At 31.5% G+C, this 19938-nt stretch overlaps 1 protein-coding gene across 3 annotated transcripts in view; it reads right to left on the bottom strand.

Annotated features, from left to right (window-relative positions):
- Positions 1-19537, bottom strand: part of LOC118195921 (diuretic hormone receptor-like) — a 693583-nt gene extending 674046 nt beyond the window's left edge. For 2 of the 3 annotated variants that reach the window (XM_085817027.1, XM_085817020.1), the window contains exon 1: positions 19417-19537. The gene's annotated coding sequence lies outside the window, so the exon portion shown is untranslated. The remainder of the gene's footprint in view (positions 1-19416) is intronic. The other variant, XM_085817021.1, reaches the window with a different exon arrangement.
- Between the last annotated feature and the right edge of the window lie 401 nt (positions 19538-19938).

A 19938-nucleotide genomic window follows, 5' to 3' on the forward strand; every position in this document is an offset into this window, starting at 1 on the left:
CGAAGGCATGCTAAGAAGGCGGGAGAAATACCTTATAATGTGATTTACGCAAGCTCTTTTCGTTCTAATTGAGCTGCGGTTAGTTCGGTTACAGTTAACAACTAAGAGAGAGACAAATGTACGTATTAATATTAAAATTATTACTCCCATTATTCAGTCACTGCATACATAAGTATTATTTCTTCTACTCATTTGGAATATGAATACGGTACTAATAATATACTATACATTCATGCTCCTCATCAATACGCTGCCGAAAACAGAAATAGTAATATTGTATCTAGAATGTGTCAATATCAAACAGAGGCCTTAAATTCAAAATGTTCTCTTAAAAATACCTCTTTATTGCAGCAACTAAAATTGAAAATTAAAACAATATACCAGTAATAACAAGAAATCCTGTAGCAATGTAAAATGTTAAACTATCCTTTTTCCGTGGTCTACAGCGACCAAATTTTATGTATTAGAGCCATTTAGTCAGCTATTTTGGTAGGAAAGAGCAGTAAAACAGATCAGCGGGGTCTTACACTTATCGTAAGTCATGAAAGTTTAAATTTACTCCATATTAAAGAATAATTTTTAAACCTTCATAACTTACTGAAACTTCCTGAGACACATTTAAAGTAGTGAACATGCGGAACATACATGTCGCAGCCTCTGGAACAGGCTATATAGTACTGGCAAGAGCGGAAGAGTTTAAGCTCGAAGTCAGTGGTACTAATAAAAGAACTTCAAGAAAAATTTACAAAAATGTACAAATGAGTGAACTAGACAGCTGTTCAGTTATGTTTTTACAAGCAGCATATAATATACTTTATTACATTTTACAGCAGTTCTACAATACTTTTAGCTTTTAGTATTTAAAACTCGCAAGAATTTGGAACACCGTTTGCATTAAAATTTGACTGATACAGTATTTTTTAAAGCACGCATCTAACTGTTGAAGTTCATTGAAGTGTTTATAAAGACTAAATGTTTTAAATCTCAGAACAAAAAAACATAAACAAATTATAAATACTCGGTTAGCAAATTATACATCTATAAGGGCACTATATGATATTCAGTAAAATTGTTCCATGCAAAATGTAGAAATATTAACAACAGTTTTCTTTCAAATTTAGAAATGATCCTGAATAGTAAAAGAGGTAAATATTAAAATGAAGAACATTAATGCAAACGCAAAATAAGTGTCATTCAAAACATAAAAAATTTCATGTAGAAAAAATAAACATGTATTTTGCAAACTCTCTCAAAGCGCAGAAAATAACGTACTTTGGGTAACATCTTATGAAGAGTAACATTTTATGAAAGGATAAATTTTAGTAGAGTAGAATCTAAGAAAATATCGAAAATATGTTTGAGGCAATTTTTTATGAGCCATATATTTTAGTTTTGAAATGTGTTGCAAAATATGGACGTGTAAACAGAATAAATAAGGAATTTGTGTAAAGGAAAATATAAATGCGCCCGCAACTTAGCTGTCTATTGATTTTTTTTTTTTTTTTTTTTTTTTTTTTTTTTTTTTTTTTTTATTTTCCAAAATACGTTAAACAGAATTTCAAGTGTGAAATATTATTTTAAACGCTGTTAGCAAAGCTTATTTCTGTGCAAAATAATTTCTGTTGCATATTTATTTCTATCTTGAGCATGTCTGAATCCGCATTTAAAGCATTTCTACTAAAATAATTTTCTTTAATTTCTATTGCACAGAATTCGTTTTTGACATATAACAGCTTCATCCAACATAGAACTACGTTTAAAACTCTTTGAATAAAAGTGATTTTCGTACCGTGATTTATGTTGCCTATGTATACATTCAGCATTCCTAAAACAAGGTAAAACCTAAACTTATTATTAAAATATTGAAACTTAAAATAATAACAAGGACAATGCTTAATGCCAGTGCATATCTGGGATATAGGGCACACATTAACATGTAGAAAAACCAGGAAATCTGACTTAGAACACCGTTACTGAAAAATTATTCCAGCAATGTAATTTTCCTTGCGCGCGTTTAGTTTCACTATTCTCTAAAGTAGTAACACATAAAATTACATTCATGTTGCAGGTTAACAAGTTTCTCAGGAATAGAATTTCACTGTCATATCAATATTTTCATTGAATGCGAGTATAATTAAATGCATTATTTTAAAAATTAATTGAACCGAAGAATAACTTTAAAAAGATGAATTGAGAAAGCCTTATTAAAATTAATTCAGAAATCGATTATTTTAAATTAATTAAAAATATTTTTAAAAAATTTAACGTAACTCAGGTGTCTATAAAATTGGGTTTGATTTAATGTTTTGACTAAGGCAGAGCACACTGAGGCTACCTGTCTAAGGGGATGTATGCCTTCGTGGAGAATGTTTTAAGGGTCCGTATACTCGTTACACATGGGGAAAATCACAAAAAAATTCCCATGCAGCCAGCCCGTTTGCCTAGAAACGAACCCAACTGGAACTACCTGCGTGCAGCGATTTTAACATTTGGACGCTGAAGGACCTCTGTCTAAAACCTCAAACACTAATTTATAAATAATAGGTATACTACATGTTTAATGTCCTTTTTGGTAAAACGCATGTTTGTTTCTAATATTTAATTTAGCTATGAAGGACTATTGATCTTAAAATATTCCAAGCGTAACTAATTTCAAGAAATTGAAATAAAGTAGAATAATAGCACGTTAGAATATAGATGTAATATTTTCCACCTTAATACTGTGATTCGTTTACTTACGATTGGCTACGCTATGGTATTTTGAATGTTTGCAAAGAACACGAGGGCTATCAACCTAATGGTGGGAATCTCTTCGTGCAGAAAAGTTTTAAAACTAAACTGGTTGGTGTTCACGTCATACGTGAGGTAAATATCAAAAACATCCAAGCAGATACCCTTTCGAAGGGGATTAGAACCCTTGTCGCTTTTAGCGTTTCTACCGCTCGGCTACTGTTGGGCAAATTACATTTGGGCGAAGTAGCCAGGATCAAGTTATGCGAGTCTTGTAATGATGTCCCAGTTATTCGGAGCTGATTATTAGGTCCAAATGACTTCAAGAATTCTTATATGCGGAGCAGGAGATCATTAGTTTGATTCTTAGATATTATCAATGTCTTTAAGATCATATTACTAATGCTATTCAGTATTCCGAATACATTAAAAATGTTACAAAACAGCGCCTCCTGTTTTAAACCAAATATGTATACTTCACTTTTTATATTTCTAATGTGGCCTCAAACTGATATTAAAATTTTCTGTTTTTATTCACATTCGTAAGCAATAGAATTTTTGGAGCATGATAAACATTAATGCAGTTTCCCCAAGGCTTGTTTGACACATATCAACGAATATAATGCAGTTGCATTTATAAGAAAGGTTGCATTTCTTAGAACACCGAGAGATTTCCTTTCCGCAACTAAATCTTCAAACTTTTGAAAATACGCTTCCTTAAAGAATTGAGGAATTCATATGGGAAAGGAGAAATTAAGCGTATTTTAACGCACTTTGTGCCTTTATAAAAGAAAAAAGCAGTATGAAAATTTTCGGAAAGGGTTATTCCAAGTAATAATAGGTTTGAATTCTTCTCGGTTTCGTAATACTTGAAGAGGTACTCTGAACTCTGAGAAGACTTGGCTACACTGGATTGGCTGATTCTTATATCTGAAAGTCACAAGGTCATCCATTACTGACGAGAAAGAGCAGCGAAGAAGGGATCATCAAAAGCACGTACCCGTGGAGGAAAAGATTTAAAAAAAGAAAAAAAAAAAAAAAAAAAACAAGATTACTAACATTTTGGTGCAACCACCTTGGAGAAGTTCGGCAATTCTTTACAGAAGAAAAAGTTGATTCGGTGAACTTTATCGATTGCAACTTACAGTGTTTATAGTTAAGAAAGAAGAAATGCTGTGCTCGTGGTCGCCAGTGTTTGGCAGTTCTAGTAAGGTGGTTACAATAATACGTAAGTTAAGGAGGAAAAATTAAATTTTTTTGTGATTCTGGTACTTATATAAGTTAGTTCAAGAGTTTTAGCAACGTTATCTCTGATCTATTTAATTGTTTGATACTTTGTTGGTTATTCTGGCATGCAGCGGGAGATGTAATAAGATGCTTCGTTTACTCTCATCCTACTAAGTGATACTATTACTCGAGTTTTTAAATTCAAATTCTCCTTTTTTATATATAAGTTTATTCTTAAATTAAAATTCTCCTTTTTTATATATAAGTTTATTATTCTCCGAAGTGTCACTGCGTATAATATAAAACTAGAATTGAAATCCTTTAATAATATATAATGCACTGGCTACATTGTAATTATGTGTATTAAATAAAGATAGGATATTGTTCTTATACATATTGCATCGGTATTATTTATTTCCTTACCCACTGAACTACTTTCTCTTTTTTATAACTCTTCGGTGTCGTGAAATTTCACTTATATATTAAAAGGAATGATGTAATAGTTTTAATATGCTACTAGTATGCCTCTTTCCTTTTAAAAGCTGATACACAATAATGTGTTACCTAATTCTGATATTTAACAATATTTTTAGTGAGTGTTAGGAGAGAAAATGAATTTATTATGGTAAATAATAAAACAATTAGGACATTTGTTTTAAAATTGGGATATATGTTCAACTGCAGTTTTCAATATATAAATTTTTATTGACTTATTGAAATAGAATCAGACACATTTAGTTAAAACAAAACCGTAAAATTATTTGCGATATTTTTTAACGTTGCGATATTAATACTGTCAGCAGAGTCTTACTGAATATTTATTCCTGTTAGGAGTAATACCTTAATTAAAAAGAAAAATTGTTTTAAAATAAAGCTGAAGAAACAAAAAGGATATATATTTTTTTCTTTCCATTTCCTAAGAAAATATTTTACCGTGATGTGTAACAATAAAGATCTCATTATAAGGAAAAAACTTTTACAGTGCAATGATTTGAACCAGCTAAAAACGTTTGACAGTTATTTAAGGAAAGCATAGATAAACTTTTAAGCTGATTTGATTTACATGTGATTCAAGACTGGCAATCAGTGTTAAAGAAAAAAAAAGGTTTAAACATAAAAAAGCCTGTAGAATAAATTAAGAATACTCTAACAACGTAGAATACTCTAACAACGAAATTTTACTCTGTTTCTGCAAACACTAAATTCTGTAAAAGCAATAAAGAGTATTATGAATAACGTTTCCTTTCGGTATAAAAGTTTCGAAGATTCTAGATGACTGTGAATATGATTTTATACTTTTAATTGCTGCGTTTAATTTCTTAAAAACTCAAAATTCATTTAACGTTAACAATTTAAAGTCTTTTTTTTTTCTAATTTTAATCAGGAAAACACTATTTGTAGCAGAAAGGTTTTCACAGAAACTATTTTTTCATCGCATGACTGCATGATTTCATTGTAATTATTGGATATTACTCAATTAATTTAAATAAAACTTAAAAGATGGTATATTTTGGGACAATAGCATGTACAGAAATATTTCTGTGGAAACTTCAAAGAGCAATTAACGTGAAGTACTTTTGAATCGTTCATATATACCTTTATCCGGCAAAGAGGAAGTGAAATTTACAAAGTGCAAGTTTACGTTTTTGCTTGAAAGCTTAAATAAATTGCAGTTAGATTCATTAGAAGAAAAATGTATGTTTCCCATAAATATAATAAGATATTTGCTTTTGTGCAGTTCAGAGCTAACATGTAATCATGTAGAGATACAGTATAAACATGGCAGAGATAATTTATGACTTTCTTTTACGTGAAGCTATCTTATAATTAGGCTATTAGATTTACCGAGAAAATTTTGACTAAATAATTATTACCTATCTTTCTTCGTGTTTAAAACTACAAGAGATTTGATCTCAAAGAATTTTCGCTTTTGAGAATGAAGGTTTAACATAATATTATTTCTCTATCATGCTTACTTTTTACGCAGCTATATGTATACACAAATAAAAAAATTAAAAATTCACATTGAAAAGTAAAGGCAACTCCTGATAAATTTAAACAATCTTAAAGCATTGCCACATATTTCTGACGAAGATAAGCAAGCAAAATAAAAGAAAACATTTGAACTGGAATATATTTATTTTACTCGTTCTTCAATAGGAAATAATAAAATTACGAAAAAAAATTAAGAGATGTTATGAGAATTTTTCAGCTGAATATCTTTAAAAATATCTATATTTATTTTCTGATTACATAATATGTTTAAAATTAGTTTTGGCATCAGAAAAGAAGTGTTATTTTTTCCGCTATTCTATTTTTATACTCGAAATAAATATAATTCGTTGCCATTTTTATTTGCAGGCGATATTTATTGCAAGCTTAAGCGATGTAAAGAAAACGCTTGCACAGCTAACATTTTAATAACTACGATTTCTTCATTAAATATGTGCAATTATCTCTACGAAATAATACAGCAAGCTTTCTTCCTGTTGTTTGGCATTGCTGTTTTCAACAGTTCATTTTAAATAATACAACAAAGCTTGTAGAGACATTAGGATTTTTTGGAAGCCAGAGAGATGAAAAATTAGCAACCGCCTTCGCCGGGAATCGAACCACGGACCTCTGGAATACCGGCCCAGCGTGCAGAACCACTACACCACGAAGGACGCTAGGAAAGTGGGAGAAATACCTTATAAGCTTTCTTCCTGTTGCTTGGCATTGTTTTCAATAGTTCCTTTTTAAATATCGTGTCTCATAAAAGTTGCTGAACATTTTTGTTTCCAAAGAAAAAACGCTAGAAATTTAAAATACATGAAATCAAACTTATATATTGCAGATTTAATTGAATAATAGGTTTGCTTAGTCTGCTTTTAGAATAAATATCTTTTAAAACAAAAATACTGAGCTTAAAATTTAACAGATTTTTTTTAAGTAGAAAAATCATATCTAAAATCTTTCAAATAACGATGACAAAACATCTTCAACAGGTACAATATGTAAGCTTACATACTGAACTGCAAAAAAGACAATAAAGAGAATACGTAATTTAATGGCAGTATGTTTTATCAAAGCAACAGGTAACATCTAAAATAAGTATGCTTGAATTTTCATGTGAACAATGTTTAGAATTTCTATTATTTAAAACGTTTTGTTTTCATGTCTGAATCAAGAAAGAACATAAAATTGGAAATTAGTAATTTGTTTGTTAAATTGGGCCTAAAAATAACAATTTTGGTACAGAAGTGTGGGAGTGGTTCATTTACAGCATTCAACCGTTTTGGGTACTTTGAAATTCGATTTATGACATGAAAGAATACTAAATGGAGAAGAAATTCGGAGGCTTTGAAGCTATTGCGTGCAATTGAAAGTATGTGTTTCCCAGACTTGCAGCAGAATACTGTTGAATGTACATAACTCATGTTAATCAAGAGACCATACAATTTTAACTAATGTCTTGATCAAGTTGTCAAGAGGAATGTAAAAAATACATCAGTAAAGAATACATATCTTATTTTTTCTCAGTACCTACAAGAAATAAGGATTCCAAACACCAAATGAAGGTAAGATTCTGTGAAGGAATTTAAACTGAATTACAATCATCTTCCGTTGGGATGCTCAATTTAGGATATAGATAATTTAGGATATAGAGTATTTAAGAAGTTGAATTCCAAAACAGACCGGTTCCTTGACTAAAACCTAACAGATTTCGTATCCATAGAAAGGGAGCGAATTATCAGAATGTTGTTGTGATTTTAAAACATCACAGAAATTGAGAATATATAAAATAAACCAGATAGATATGTACAGCGGGGTCATAAAAAAATTCCCCGATATGGACCCATAGCGATTTATTCGCTACTTGAGATCTGCTCAAATTTTTACAGTTTTCCTCATGAGAATTTATCGAGTCAGGCGTAGAAAAGACTTTTTTAATTTGAATACGTATATGAACTCGTATGAGAATTCAAATATGTAACGAATACCAACATATTTGAATACGTTACAGATGAAACTCAAAATTTTGATGAAATGTAAAAGACCTGATTACCCCATAGAAATGATATTTGATTGTCTATTTCCAGTTATAAAATATGGCGGTGTAAGAATAACGTTATAACAGGTCTGTTCATTATTGAAACTGTAATCGTAAGCTTAGTGATGTTGGAATGTACTAATACCAGATATACGGAATTTCTGAAATGGAATTTGAAATTCGAAAATAAAGGCTCTGAACATTCTTTTATAAATGTTCAACTTTAGCTGTTACTCGTTTGTACATAAATAGTTAAAACTCATTAATGTCCAGATTCGTACCTTATAAAAAATTCACGAGCAGTGAAATGTGTCCGCAATGTGTTAATTGCCAAAATCCGCTGAACATTTGTAATTCGGTCCCGGCGAAGTTGGGTTGGCTGCATGAACGTTTTCGTGTTTTTCCCATATGTAACGTGGATGAGGGCCAATTTCCGTTTAAATTTCTCCAAAGGGCATTCCAGCTTTTCCGTATAGTGCTTAATGGTGCTACATCTAATAAACAAAAACGCAGTGAAATTTAAAACTCAAATATGAAAATGTTTTTAAAGCAAAAGTTGAAATTAGCAATGGATTGTGATTGTAGACAATAAACACAGAGACAATAATAACACACTATGAATCATGCCGTAAAAATAAAATTACATTTAAAAAAGTTCTAACATAATAAAACTATTTAAAAAAAATCAATTATTTTTTGACAGAACAATTGTAAGAAATTATTGTATTCTCTCCAATCCTTTAATGCATGTTCTTGCGGTGTAAGCGCGGTTAGCACGTGTAATTAGTAAATGTAAGATTCGTATTTCAAATCCCAGCGAGAATAAACGTTACATGACTAATCAGTCCCTACACAGTCAGCATTCAGTGACTTATGTGACAGGTACAAACGAGAAGATATTCAATCCAAGATTTTATTTTTAGATATACTTTTTAGCATATAAAGAAAATTGGATAAACTCCCAGTTCAAAGAAAATTACTATTTAATATTTCATTTTAATGCATTTGACATTAGTTTCAAAATGTTTGAAGCGCTTAACGTTAGTTTCAGAAATGTGTCTGCTCACTTTTAGGGAATACTGTGTATGATTTTATGTTCTGTGTCTATGAAATTCTGGGTGTTCATTTTTAAACTAGTAGGCCTGTTGTAATGGTTTAACTCAAATCTTCCAAATGTACAACCGGAATTTCAATACAAAAATACGAAGTTCAAATTGCAAAGGTTTCAAATTTTTATGAGTTTTACGTTTAAAATATGTTTTCAATTTAAAAAAATGAATGGTGATTTTTTTATTTTTTAAGATATGTAACCATATAGAATTTTCTCTCTTCTTACCTTGCGTCTTCATAGCATAATTAGAAGCACATCCAAAAATTGCGAGGTTCAGAATTCTAATCCCCACTTGGCAAGGCTGATTTTTCATGTTTATGTTAAACTAATAGAATATATGTGTATAGCATAATAGATACAGTATATATGTGTATATAGTATTATAGATAGTATGTTTAACTAATAGAAAATCATATAAAATTCATAATTAAGAAACTTTAGTGCTCTTTTTCTAACAGTTTTTATACGTACCTAAAAATCTACATTTTAGTTTGCGTTACAGAGGGAATAAATGGTCATCCTAAATAACGAAAAATTAAGCTAGTCTTAAATGATGGGTTACTCGGTCTTGCCTCACTCGGCCTACCCGATCTTACCCCGAGTAGAGAGACTATAAACACGAAAGAGAGCCATGCTATTGTTGAACTAAACCTTTAATAGTTACGATATAAATCCTTAGTAAATGTATAATAATAAATCAACTGAAGGTAGATTTCCTAACTGTAATTAATATTAAAAAATGATAGTTTAAAAATAGAATAAAATTAGACAGCTGGCACAAAAAACAAACTCCCATCACCTACACATAAGCCGTGAGTTGAACAGCAACAACAAGCCAATACTGCAACTTCTTCTTCTTGGAGTACATTTTAGAATTTGCCTGATAGAAAACAGAAACAATAACGCCAGTATCAAGGTACCCGATCATACATTATTCTCCCATATAAAATTTTCGTATGCTTTTAACGTAACTATATCAGTTTTGGCGCATCCTTTCGAAATATGTGGTCTATCGCATTTATCTATAAGTAAATGAAGTTTAATATTCACGGAACAGGTTTAACATTCACCCTTATATTAGTTTAACGTTCACACTTATATTACAGCTGCCATCTCCTCCAGTTTTACCGGGAGACTCGTTTTTCAACACACCTCTCGATTTCTCGGTAGATCACAGAATCTCTCTGTTTTTATTTTTAGCCATTACTAAGCAAAATATTTCTCACCAATAAATGAAAGGTAATGAATTCATGACAATTAAAGTAAACAATTCATTTCGCACATCCCTAGTGATATACTGCGTAACGTTTCTTACTAAATTTTATTTGATCTGAATTTTCTTAATCTAGTGTAGATATTTTTTATTTAATGCAATTTTCTAAAATTCACCCAATGTTTAATCATTTTATAATATGAATTGAATTGTGCTTTACTACTAGGTATAGTAGTATTAAGTATACTCTCAAAAATGGTATGCACATGAATGATTAATTTTATTTTCATCTAATTTAAAAGGATTTCGATAAATATAGATTTTTGTTTCCTACTCAGGTTTTTCTTAGTATAAAAGTGTAACAGAATAAAAAATTGAAATTAGCAAATCAATGTAAAATTTAGAATATATAATTAAATTGCAGAGACATTAGGTAACTTTTGGAAGCAGGCAAGATGGAAAATATGCAACGCCTTCGCCGGGAATCGAACCACGGACCTCTGGAATACGTGCCCAGCGTGCAGACTACTGCACCTCGAAAGCATGTTAATAAGGCGGGAGAAATACCTTATATACTCCCCTTTTAAAGGGGGACTGGGGTTTTTAGGGGACCCAACCGCCAAATCCTAGGGGTAGAGAATCATCATCCAACACCCTTTTAGTTCGGGCGCCACTTTATAGACATTTTATAATTTTTGGAAGCAGGCAAGATGAAAAATATGCAACGCCTTCACCGGGAATCGAATTACGGACCTCTGGAATACGCACCCAGCGTGCAGACCACCACACCATTTATTTTAGGTGAATTTTCGGCAATCTGGATTCTTTGGAAATGGCGTCACCGCGCAACACCAAAATCTCTCCGAAATATCAAGATTTCGAACAAGAAAGTGAGGGTTTTTCATTATTTCAAAAGTGGCAGCTATGTGTTATATTAAAGCACAATAATTGTTAATTAACGTCATACTGCATTACAGTAGCGTATTCGAATTCGAGGTAATGAAAGAAATTCTTATTTTCTATATTTTCAAAGCTTTCTTACGGTGATTCCTGTGTCAAATAGTGCCCTAGTAAATAAGGTGAAATCCCGGCGAATGTGCTGCCTGCATTTGTGTTTTTCGTGTTTCCCACTGTGTATAATGTTCACATGAGCCAATTTCCCTTAGGAAGCCTTTCCCACCTTTTTTTCTTTCTATTTAGGTAGACAGTTCTGGGATGCTTTGCCATATTCAGATAGGCAAACAAACGATTGACTAGACATGATTCCCCTCCTCTTGAAATTTTAAAGGTAAGTTAAACTAGGTGTCAGTTACATGGACTAGGTTTCAGTGCATCTGTAGAGAACGGCTGATGAGTAAATTAAAAGGGGGATAAACGTACATCGCAAGGAAAATGATGCATAAATTAGGTGTCAGATGAAATGGACTTCAACGCCACTGGAGAGAACGGCGGATGAGTGAAGGAAAAAAAAAAAACTTATCCCACACTGCAACATCCAACCTCTCATACAATTTTTGATCTTTTAATTAGACGAATACGATATAAACCTTGCTGCAGTTTTCATTGTATGGCGTGATACGCGAGCCTGATAAAAGAAAGAGAACTATCGAGGACACAAAATCGTTTTTTAATTTTTTTCCCGTCTGTGTGTGTGCGGAATAATTATAGTATGATACGATTCATTATACTATGACTGTTGTACCAAAATAACCATCGTAATGTTCATAGATCTATGCCACTGATGTCACGCAACAGAGACAAAAATGTTCAATATTAATTTTAGCCACCGACTTAGAATCTTGAGGTGATTTTATAGCTGGATTAATCTTTCCTACAGAACTGGAAATTACCCAGCTGTCATGTGAATACTTAGTTCAGTTTGAATTCAGCATCACTAGTCTGTCTTGTAAAACCTTCATTTTTTCTGACCCCAAATAAATGACTCTTATATATGAAACTGATTCTATTATTAAGGATTAACAGCTTCCTCCTTCCACAGAAGAATTACCGCTTTGGCGATGGAAATAAACGCAAGAGGATGCAAAAATACTTTACTCCCTTAGCAGCCGATATCACAGTATTACCCTCATCGTAAAAAACTCTAGTGCAAATTCACTATCCAAATCTGTATGATGCGCGCTACAATTGCTTACTTTGTGCGAAGCCAACAATGATATTTGCATAATTTCTGTTAGAGCCTGTCAACTTTAATTTGCATCATAGGTACCATTAAGACATGTCATAACATAGTTTGCTGAAGACGTTGCGCTACTGAATATTCTGATTATAAGAAATGCTACTTATAAACATAGCTAACATCATAAGACATCTTAATTTCGAAGTGATTTCTTATACCACATGATTTCCAGATCTTCCGCTGATGAAGAATCTGTGGGATGTAATTTGCCATGATCTGAATCTTTTAACACAAAGATGAAGAGCGGATATTAGTAATATTACATAATGTACAAAATCTCTGCACATTACATGAGGATTCATTCCATCAGTACAGTTCCTGGTTAATGACTCGAACATTCCAAATTTTGATTTAATAATGAATTATTACTCAATAATTGGATACGTGTGAATATTGAAAAATAAAAAATTTTTATAAGGGACTTCTCTACTTGTATACCAGGTTCTCCACATTTCAAACGTTCTTCATGTTTTTTCATTTTCCCTGCGAAGTTTGTTCTCAGTTTTAAGTCTTATTTTAATAGCTAGACACCATCAAAATTTGAATTTTTATATTGATTGGCTTTCAACATGAAAATTAATTTTTTTCTTTTGTGTTTCTCCACTGGAGGAAAAACCTGAAGGGCTAACATAAAACCTCATGTAACTTCAATAATTCTACAGTTACAAACATGGACGAGGACAAGATCTTTTTTTTTTCATCATGTCTGGCATATTTTCAAGACGTAGAATTGCATATTTCTCTAAAAAATCAATTTGAATGAGAGCATAAAAATATGATAAAAAGTTTAATAGAGTAAAATTATAAAATTAGCGTTACAATCATTTAGAGATGTATAGAAAAATGCAATAATGTTTGCGGTCAGCCTTGACCGAAACGCCAGCTCCACCGCCATTTCCCATGCTTTCTGTAAATTGTTCAAAGCCTCTTGTTGTAACAAAGTGTATTCCCGATGAAAAGCGTTTCGAAGTTTCTGGATAGTTATAGACGGGGGTTTGCGATGATGCAAGCTGGCATCTTAGTTCCTACCACACAATTTCTCTCTGATGTAAATCCCAAGAATATATAGGACATTCCTTCCGCTCAACTCATTTGCGCTCAAGATAATCAGTCACCAGTTAAAAATCATCCAGCTAAGCATTCAAGCACCATCTAAAGAAAGAAATGATTCTCAGTTGTCGATCTAAACAATCTGAAACCTATGATAAAATAATGATGGAATCATTGTAATTCAGCACCATGGAAACCGATATCTTCATTAGCTTTGCTTCGATCTTGTTGGTGTTGTAACTAATCTGATATCAGATCTTTTAATCTTATCTAATGTCAGAGTAAGCTCACGTAATTCATCGTGGGAAGAGGGCAAGATCGCGCCAGTCGTTAACAAGAGCCTTTGGCCCCATACAGGTAGAAATACCTGTATGGGGCCGAAGTACTTTTTTACCTCCAAAAAATTATAAAACTGCTTTAAAATGAATTCTGAAGAGAATTTTTCATGATGTCTGTACGTACCTTTGTGTGTATCTCGCATAACGCAAAAACGAGTAGCCTCAGAACGTTGAAATTTTGTATATAGGACTGCTATAACATGTAGATGTGCACCTCGTATTTTGATTGCAATCGGCTGCACCAAATGTATATAAATATATTTATATATATATATCCACTCTGTTACCCGGCTCAGTTTCCTTACTCTTAAATGTTTGTAAGTTGTGCATTTTTTTTGCTTTAAAAATAATTGATTTATGTTGTTCTTATCTTTCGGTTAAGACTTTTATGCCTTTAGGAAATCTGCAAGCAATATTTGTAGAATTATCAACAATTTAAAAGCTGTTTGAGTGCGGTTAAGCCTAATTTTTAAATAACATGGATGACATATTTTTTTACATTTGATACAGCAGAATAGTAGATTTGTTGCCAATGTAGAGAAAGACTAAGCTTCGCAATAACAATTATAACACCTTCATTTATTATTGCGAATTAAATCATGCTTAATCCTTTCTGGAATTTTTCGAGGAAATAAGTAATTAAGATTTACTTCAAATTTTTTAATATAGATATTTTGGGTTTTTATGTATTTTTGCCTTGGCGGGAAGTAAGAACTGAATTAACTGAATGAGAAATACTGAATCGTCTGTGAAAAACTATTTCTTTTTTGTTTTGTTTGCTTAATTTCTTTTATACATCTTTTTAGATTTATTATAGTATTTGAATCGAACACGTGGCAACGATTAGATAATGCTTCAAATGATATAAATTTTATGCATTTTGAATTATAATATGAACGAAGTATAACGCTGTTAAGTACACTTAGCTCCAGAGTGTCGCTATAGTAAACAAATATAGTGAATTTTAAGAGTGTATTTATTCTATTGTGGTTTATGCGCTATCGACGAAGTAGATTTAATTCAATCCAATAAGTTTAAATGAAATGCAAGAAAAAATGCGTATAATTTAATATTGCGTAGGAAGTCATCTGGTGTACACATCAGATTCTTTTATTTTAATTTTTCCCTAAAACTTGCCTGGTGTAGCTGAGTGATGCAAACTAAAGAATACTATATTAAGTAGCAGCGAAGTAACGTTCCTGTATTTAGTAAAACCAACTCATCTGACAGTTCGTTTATTCAATAAACCTTAATCACGTTCTAAAATTTTAAAGAAAAAGTAATTACATATATTTTAAGAAACAATAAACACATATGTACAGAAAGAGAGAGATAATTGCAATAGTAATGGAACGCATTTTAATGGAAGACGTGGCTAAACGCCCAAACGAACATTTTTAATCACTAAGGTGCTTCCATTTCTTCACCAGCCGTCCTTTGCAGTGCAATTATTCAGGACACTTTCAGCAGAGAGTATAAAAGTGGTATTTGATGCATGCACTATCATTATTCTTTTTAATCTTTATTTTAGTTTTAATTTGAACTTTTTTCTTATATTTTATTTGGTTATGTTCTCTGGTTGCAGAATAGCTTAGCTTACTATTTAATAATTTTATGCGATGTTTTTCACTGACCGTAATCTTAAAGTTCTGTCAAAGAACCCAAAAATATTTTGTCAGCGAGACACAGATCTCACTACCTTTTTACTTTCCATCTTTATCATCCTTTGACCTCAGCTGCAGATTTAATTATGTCCTATACCTTCCAAGATTATATTTTCAGTGAGTTGAACACTTAGCATTTCGTACGGTATTCTTGGTTAAGTCGTTAGTTCACACCATCTGGTATCTGGAATGGACAAGAAGAATGCGGGCATAATCATCTGTCTTTCAGCGATAAAAGACGCTGTGTATAAGGTAAAGGATAGCGCCCTGTACTGTCTAACTGTTTAATATGCCACCGTGTATTCTATGGTGAGAAATGTTTGCTTCAGTGCGTTTTGCTCCCCATTAAAGTTTCTCTCATTAGCTGTGAAATACTCTTATGCTGCAAGCATGCATTTCAAGAAAGTAAATCATCAAATTAAACAATCTTCATAGAATGTGAAACGTGAATTAATGTGCAGATTGTTAACCATTATTAATGAGGGTCATGTATTTTTGTTATCCCAGTAATGAAAACAGAAGCTAAGTAAGTAATAGTTGGTTAGGAAATTTGACATTAGTATTGCTCATTAACTATGTAAGTTAAAATTTTATTCGAAGATAAATTTAACCCAAATTTTAGCTTCCAAAGTTTTTCGAGCAAAAAGATACTATTTTTTTAAAGGAAAAATAAAAAAACGTTTATAATATTTCAAATCAATCAGTGTTATGCGTAGAAATTAGACACTGTTTAGAAAAGTTATATAATCTCTAATTTTAATTTCCATACGGGGCCAATTTAACTATGGTCTCTTCATGGACAGTAAGCAGTCCAATACGAATAGCTCCTCTGGTTTTACCTTGAGGGGTAAATGGACATTTTAGGCATCGTTGCCATCAGTGATATCGTTCTGGTTCGTGATTGATGTTCTTCCTTGATATATATCTTTATGGACTGCAGTAGTCGGGTGCTCAGAAACACATTCTAGAGAGCACAGGGAAAAGGTATCACTTCACTCGATCATTAAATGGTGCGTATGACAGCAAACGTATTTTCTGAGAATCACTTTGGTCCTCAGGAAGTGTAAATAGAAAGTATAGAAAAAGGACGATTATATTATACACAGAGGAATGTAGTTATTAATTCATGAAATCGTTATACAAATGTTTAGAAATGAGTATATATATGCTATATAAATTTTATGTAAATAAAATGTTTGCTTTTTACATTTCTTTATTTACTGCAGTTTTTGTAGTTTTATTTAAATACATATTAGAACTCTAGAAATAGGTTGAGGAAAGGCGGGGAGGTCAAAGCGGTAAGTTTTCAAAGTCTGCCGGGCCTTGAGAGCAAAATAATTAATTAAGAATGATTCGCTAGCCTAAAGTGCTAGCTTAAGTACTTCAAAATTATAATAGCCTTTGCTTAATGGAAGATTTAGCAATTCGCGGTACTGTGGTTATATAAAGCAGACAGTAGTAATAATGTGGTTTTTCTTCGTCAAAAACACACTTTAGACCCTTTCTTTTAAACTACGCTCTACCATAATGCAATAAGCAGTTTAGTAAGCATCTGAGGATAAAATATCTATGTGAATAAGTTTGTGAAATGTAAGAATTCTGAAAAAATATTCTTGCTTTCATATGATGTTTCAGAATTTCTCATAAGCAGTACCATTTCATTTAAAAAATAAATTATTATTATTGTTAACGGTATACTTCAGCTATGCAACAGCTTTCTGAACTTTTCATTAGTACATTACTACTAAGGATAAATATATTATCTGAATTGCAAAGCAAGTCACAGAGTTTGAATGACACTGATAAAGCCCTTTCACTCCGTTTCTCCGCAACAATTTTCTCTGAATTCTTTCAGTACAACTGACATTTTTATCTTTTAAGGATGAAACCTAGAGTCGTTATTCTACGTCTATCTTGAATGATTTGCGACATTCTTATGACGCCAGCATGTTATCTATATTGTGTCAGAGCAAAGTTTTAGATTACCGAAATACTAAAGAATCGTCAGAAAAATTGGCAAAACAAAATATAGTGAATTCTATTATTAGATATTTTTTAAACCTTGTAAATTAAAATTGACGCAAGTAGGTATTGGAAATATGTTACAGTACATTAAATAATCAACTGAAACACGGAAGTTACAGTATAAATCGAGACTTGTGTAAAAAAAATATAATATAATTAGTAGATATACTATAATATCACCTTAAAATGTCTCAAATAAACAAATGTCTGTGCTGTGATTAATATTAGACTGGGTGCGTTTCGTGAGTACGTTGGATCTAAACATTTTTTACATTTTGCTTGTTTTCGAAGAAAATACGACTTCTCAGCATTTTCTTCTAGAACCATCTTTTATGCAATAACCTATAATAAATATTATACAGAAAAGAAGAATCAGTTGGCTTTGCTTGATTTATAAAAAGAAAGGGTGTACTTTTAAGTTAACGTTATTTCATATTTTAAATTCAATTAGGTGAGAGGTCAGTTAATGAATAGCATTAAATTATTACCGCAATAGGATGCCTTAATTTGTTTAATATTTGAAGCAATAAAAATTACCGAATTACTGCAAAATAAAGCATAATGAGTGGATTAATATTACTTAATTATCCTTACTAAATTACATTTCTTTATAATTCTATTCTTACAGTTTTCGCATATCTAATTAAACCTAATAAATGGCTCTGCTTAACTTTATTATTTTTTGAATGGAAAATGCGTGAAACAAATTTATATCTACACTCAAAATTCAGTGATTAATATTTTTTGTATAATAGAGTAATAACGGATAATATAGTATTAATAATAGTAATAATGGGTAACTATACGATAATAATTAAACCTGATCCACTCTTAAGTATGTTTCCTTTTGTAGAATTGCATGGAATTATGCATAACTTATTCTAAGCTTAATTATTAATTAAAATATTATTTGATTTTTCTTATTTGTGTTTCAAACGACTGGACATTTGCAACCTAATTCATTCGTCGGTAACTGTCAATACCTAACGATTATTTAACCCTCTTATCACTGAGATTGCTGGTCAAGGACACAGGGAAAAAAAGAACGAGGAAGTAGTGTCCCAGTTTCGACGGAGAGCACGCCGAGGGACGAATCCGACAATATCTTACCCCTACCTACCAACAATCCTCTGTATTCCTCTGAAGAGACATTTTGCTCGCCAGTGTTTACATGCAGCACAGTCAGTAAATAAGTATAAATATCCAAGCTTTTCCAGGATTCGATCCCGGGGCTAGTGATACCTCATTCAATAGTTCTAACCATTATATTGATCAGGTTAACTTACTCGAGTATTACCTGGGAATATAATATATGGAAAATATTGTTGCTCATACTAAATCATTAATGATATTGAACAATAAATAAAATATTTAAATTACATATATGAAAAAACAATTACAATTATAGATGTAGAATTTTTTAACATTTGCAAACATTTTAGTGCTAATTATATCAATCTTTTTTCAGTTCATGAAACTAATAAATAATTTATCTTACGGGTAACATTTACCCTTTTTGATTCGAGGAATAAAGAATAAATCAACAGTTAATTTGCCTTGCTTCAAATTTAACTTCACCCATTTTTAAAACTTACTTTACTTTTAATTAATCAGATTACAACACAGGGGTAAAATGAGCACTTACATTTTTTAAATACGTATATATATCAGCTTCTAAGGAAAGCAAGAAAGTATTTGATAGATCAGATAAGATTAAAACGCTTTTAGAAAATTGTTAATGACTATTAATTAGATTATTCAATTAAAAGTTCATAAATATTTTCAGCTTTTACTAAATATTTTCGATGCAAATGAAAAACAAACTCACCTTCAAATACGTGGCATTTGCGTACGATCCGGAATATGATACACTTAAAATGATTATCAGTTACAAAGCACGAGACTAGGCTGTAGGAATTTGCAACAACGCGCTCGTGTTTCACTGAAACACAGAAATCGAAATGCCTTCTTGTTAATGCCGCTCTTGGAGGCTCCAAAAACTCTTTACTTCTGCGCCATCTGTGAGTAGCTTTCCGAAATAGGAGATTTCTCCCGAATTCACGTGCTTGGTTTAAATAATACTGGTATAATTTCGATAATGATATTCTATACAGAGAGTAAACATCCAATCAACAGATCATGTATAATTTATGCATAGATGCAGGATATGTAATTGATAAATTCGGTTGCTTTCGTTTAAAACAATTTACTTCAAATTTTCATTTTTAAAACTGTAAACTGTATGTATTTTCGTCTCTTCTAATATTTTCCTGACCTTACTAAAATTGATAATTGATCTTACTAAAATTCCTGAGCTACTAAAATTATTAGGAAGTCTCACATTGGCATG

Source organism: Stegodyphus dumicola, chromosome 1, assembly GCF_044657685.1.
Source record: "Stegodyphus dumicola isolate Sdum_Otavi_A_Nest chromosome 1, ASM4465768v1".
Classification (NCBI taxonomy): Eukaryota; Metazoa; Arthropoda; class Arachnida; order Araneae; family Eresidae; genus Stegodyphus; species Stegodyphus dumicola.